This window comes from Sesamum indicum, linkage group LG7, assembly GCF_000512975.1.
Source record: "Sesamum indicum cultivar Zhongzhi No. 13 linkage group LG7, S_indicum_v1.0, whole genome shotgun sequence".
In the NCBI taxonomy this organism is placed as follows: domain Eukaryota; kingdom Viridiplantae; phylum Streptophyta; class Magnoliopsida; order Lamiales; family Pedaliaceae; genus Sesamum; species Sesamum indicum.
Window position 1 is genome coordinate 9400257 of NC_026151.1, and position 4988 is coordinate 9405244.

Genomic DNA, 4988 nt, shown 5'->3' on the forward strand with positions numbered 1-4988 from the left:
AGAATCAGCTCAGCATTTATACGAGAAAATTGTTAAAAAGAATGGACGGTGTGGATTATATTAGGCTTAAAGGTGGAATGTGGGATTTAAAAAGCACTTGCAGGGAGGGCATGTCGAATTGGGGGTAAATATAAATTTTTTTTAATATAAGCAAATTCGATATATTTTGATTAAATGAGAGAACTTATTGTTAGACTTGCAAATTCTAAAAATATTAAATGTAATTTTTCAAATCACATAAAATTTACATGTAATTATACTAAATTTCATAGAAGGAAGTGTAATGATCCAATGTGACAGGGCTCTTTTGAATTTGAGTTAGTGAGATCCTTTGTTTGTTTCAACCTAATCACCCATTTCTTGATTTAATACTGAAGAAAAAGGTAACTTCAAATGGTGACATATAAATCGCAAGTTTTGACTATTTTATAAAATTCTTCACTTTTTTTTAATTCTTTTCTCTTTGATTTAAAAAATAATAATTTACTACATAAATTTTGAAATTTTTATTTCTCATAAAAATGTGAAAAGTTAGAACGTAATATATAGTATAATTAAATCAATTTTAATGAACGTAAGACCCATCACCATTTTATATACATCACTAGTTTATTTAAAATTCATCACCAACCCATATACATTATCAATTCATTTAAAATTCATCATCAACCCATATAGAACTTGTAATCAACTCATGATTTTAATTTATCCTAATGTCTTTCATCAATCCCATTCTGAAAAAGTGCTTTTCTATGACAGGTTTTTATTCTGTGCAGTATCAGTTTGGCATTTGGCAGAGGAATAATTTTATCTCTACTTTTATCTTGGAAGTTGAGCAGATTAAAAACCACAACCTTTTATTTGATTTTCTTTAATTTTAAATAGGAATCAATAAAAATATGTGTGTGTACTTTTCAAGCTTTTAGTGTATTTAAATTTTATTTTTTGTATTAATGTAAAATAGATTAATTAAATTAATCCATGTATTCTTTTAAATACATGAATAAATATTTAAAAGTATTTTGTGCACTAAAATTAGACCTAATTATATAACAAAAGGAAGTACGATAAATTATATCGATGTTTTCTAAAGTTAGACCTAATTTTATATATATACATATATATATACTTTCAATCGTTTATAAAATGTAATGCATCTGAAAAGGTATTTGTGTAATATTTCGTTGTAAATAGGGATATACTTGTAGTTTGACTATAATTTTAAATGATATACATACAATTTTACAAATAGCGTGAAGCATTCATGTAATTAGATCTAATATTATAGAATGTAAACGTAATTTACATGAAAACTCAAAAAAAATTAGAGCATTCTTTTGGTGTTTTACTTAATTTTAATCTATCATTTAGTTTTAAAAATTTAAATTAATTCATTATTTTTTAACTTCTCTATTTATCATGATTTTCCACAACTATCTTTTCGTAACTTTTTTCCCCCTACATTATTTATTATTTATATTTATCATTTTTTAATAAACAAAAATAATATTTGTATTAATTTATTGACTTAATACATATTTTTAGGTACTTTTTTACCCTACAAAAACTAATAATACAATTTATATAATTTTTTTATGTTAATTTAATTTATTTTTAAAAATTATACATATACATAAAATGTGTCATATTTACTATTCGTATCCTGTGCAATGAGACTTCAATAATTTATGCAATGAAACGCCAATCAGGCTGTTACAAAATCCAAACCAAACAATCGTCGTAAAGGTGAATTTTAATGTTTAGGAATAATTATGCTCCTTTCCCCTGATGTTTGGTGTAATACCACGTAGACCCTTTGTAGTTTAGAAAATTATATCCAGCACTCCTAAAGTTTGCTTTCGACTAACAAATAAGTCTCTTTGTGAGTAAAAATTTATCGAATTTGTTGATATTAACAAAAACAGAATCTATATCAATCCCTGATTAACTTATTATTGATTTATTGTAGGTCATATAAATTTTTTTATGATCAAATTACCCTCATATGTCTTCACGCGATAATGCATGTGAGAAGGCATATCTTCACCGTTATAAGGTTAGTTTAGTCAAAAAAAAATTGTTTGACTTGCTATAAGTCAGTATTAGTCAATCGAGGGTAAATATCAATTTTCATTTAGTTTTTTTGTTAATGTTAATAAAATTTAGTAAATTTTGACTAACGAATAAACTTATTTATTAAACGAAAGTAAACCTCATGGTGTGAAGAATAATTTCCTAAATTATATATCAAACATCGAGAGATGTGAGTGTAATTATCCCTAATTTTTAAATGGTTAATCTAGTCTTTATAAGGAAACCCTTTTCCGTCACAAATTCATCTGCTTATAATGCTTACCTGATTTCAGGTGGAAATGAGTCAGCATGGGACAACCACCAAACACTAATTAGGAAATTTTCAACTTTAATAATTAGGTTGATCGATGTCCAATTTCATTAATTAATCCAGGTTTTATCTTAATTCTAGGAAAATTATGCCTTAATCAAGAATGTTTGATGTGATGAAGAGATTCTTGACAGAAAGGGATTTGTTGGAGAAAGCAGCCATTGTAAGAAAGCCGGTGAGCAGATATTATCCTAATTAGCAATTTGTGGCACATTTATATGTATAAATTCTGTAATATTACTTAAAATAAAATATTTATTATTTTAAAAAATATATAATCTAATAAATGAATATTAAATTTATAAGAATATGGTAACAAAAAAAATAATATCAAATGATAATAGAGAAGTCGAAAGTTAAATGAATAAATAAATAAAATTAAGTTAAATATACGTGTGCAAATTCTATAATATCATTTTATAATAAAATTTTTATTATGTAATAAAGTATATATAAAATAATAAATTATTATGAAATTTATACAAACAAGGTGAGATATAAAATTTATATAAAAAATAATAAGTCAATATTATACAAACAAGGTGGGTGTCACAAAAGGATGCATAAAAATAAATATAAAAGAAAAAAGAGAGAGTGGGAAGTCATATGGTGAATAAATACAAAAAAAAGAATAAATTAAATATTAAAAAAAAAAGCAGATCCAGAAAAATTAAAAATATAAAAAAAGTGCTCTCCCTTAATATATAAGTATAGATACAAATTCTAAAGATAATGAGAGAGTGGGAAGTCATATGGTGAATAAATACAAAAAAAAGAATAAATTAAATATTAAAAAAAAAAGCAGATCCAGAAAAATTAAAAATATAAAAAAAGTGCTCTCCCTTAATATATAAGTATAGATACAAATTCTAATGCTGTGTTTGGTTTCGATTACGATTTTTGTCTAAAAAATATTGTAAATGTTTGCTCATATTTTTGCAAGACACACAATATAATATATTTTATTTTTATTTTAGTGTAGAATAAAGCGCCACACATATTAAAAGTTTCTAAAAATATATTTTTATTTTTTTTCTCTTTATTTCACAATTTTTTTTTTAAAAATGTTAAAAAAAAAAGCAAAGTAAATTTCAGCATGTATTTGGCAAATCAGGGAGCAATGAAAAGCTCAACCACCCATTTTGCTCGTGAGTGTATTGTCTAAACTGCCCCTAATCATGTGTATTTATTCCACAAAAATAATCTTTTTTTTTATTAACTAATTTTATTTTGAGTGTTTGTTTTATTAAACAAAAATAATAAAAAAGTTCATCATGCACACATATCGGATATGTTTCTATTGCATGTGAAATTAATGACGGTAAAAAGTACAATATAATAGAGATAAAAGAGAGAACAAAATATGAGACAAGGAACAAAAATTCCTCCACAATTATTTTTTTATATGGAGTTAATTTAGTTTATATACGTAATGCCCATTGAGGTGGTTACTCTACATCCCTCGACCTTAATAATATAGTATGAAAAAAAAATATAATTTTAGTTCTGTAACTTAGGGGTGGTAATTTTGATCCTGTTCAAATTAAAATTCATAATTTGGTCATGTAATTTTAGAAATTATGGCAATGTTAGTCCTTTTCGATCAATTTGTTGAAATTATATGTCATCAGTCATGTTAGTATCTGAACTGGGGCTTTCTGTATATTTGATGATGTGATAGTCCAAGTTATAAGTTTTAATTGTGATTTTGGTCATGTATTTTTTACAAGATTGACAATTTTTGTCCTCTAACTTTGGATGTAGAAATTTTAATCGTCTTTCTTTCAAAATAGTAGTGAATTTTGGTCGTTTAACCCAATTATCCATCATTTTAACCTTTTATAATAAAAATCAAATAGTACTATCACATGCTCTTAATCAATCCGCTTAACTTATAGGAATTGCATTTTCCCAATGTTTAGTAAAGAGTCTGCATTGCAGTGTCCAACAAGTGGGGTGGTGGCGCAGTTGGCTAGCGCGTAGGTCTCATAGCTTCTGAGTTATCCTGAGGTCGAGAGTTCGAGCCTCTCTCACCCCATATACTTTTGTTCTTGCTATTTTATATCTTCATCATTTATTTTCCATTTGTCATTTTCCATTGAACAAGTTGGACAATGACATAAACATCGATCTAATGTAAGCTAAAACATACACAACCAAAAATTTACATATATATAGGTAATATACATCGAAAAATAAGTTCCTTCCACCCAAAGCAAACATCTAAAGACTATGCCCAAAGAACACAGCTTTTGTTTCTTGTTTGAAACTTGGAAAATGCCACCACAGAGTAACCATCATTACCATGAGACTCATATCGTGTCTTTAATTTGCTTCGTCCAAGGTTGTCCCTTGAGGGCATCATCAGGGGTACGCATAATTTCTTGTTTAGTCATCCTGCAGAAATGAGAAATCCTACGAAGATTAGAATCCTTATTATGGCACGTTCATATGCTGTTCTTCTAAAATGGCCAATAAAAGCTCATGTCCGTCAGTAGTAACTCACCTTCAACATGTCTGATTACAATAGTGTTGGAAGAATGACGCTAGCTCAAGTTGATTCAACTTGGACTTTCTTCTGCAT

At 26.7% G+C, this 4988-nt stretch overlaps 1 non-coding gene across 1 annotated transcript; it reads left to right on the top strand.

Moving 5' to 3' along the window:
* Positions 4358-4442, top strand: TRNAM-CAU. The gene is given in 2 exon segments: positions 4358-4395; positions 4407-4442. It is a non-coding gene; the product is annotated as a tRNA-Met (tRNA).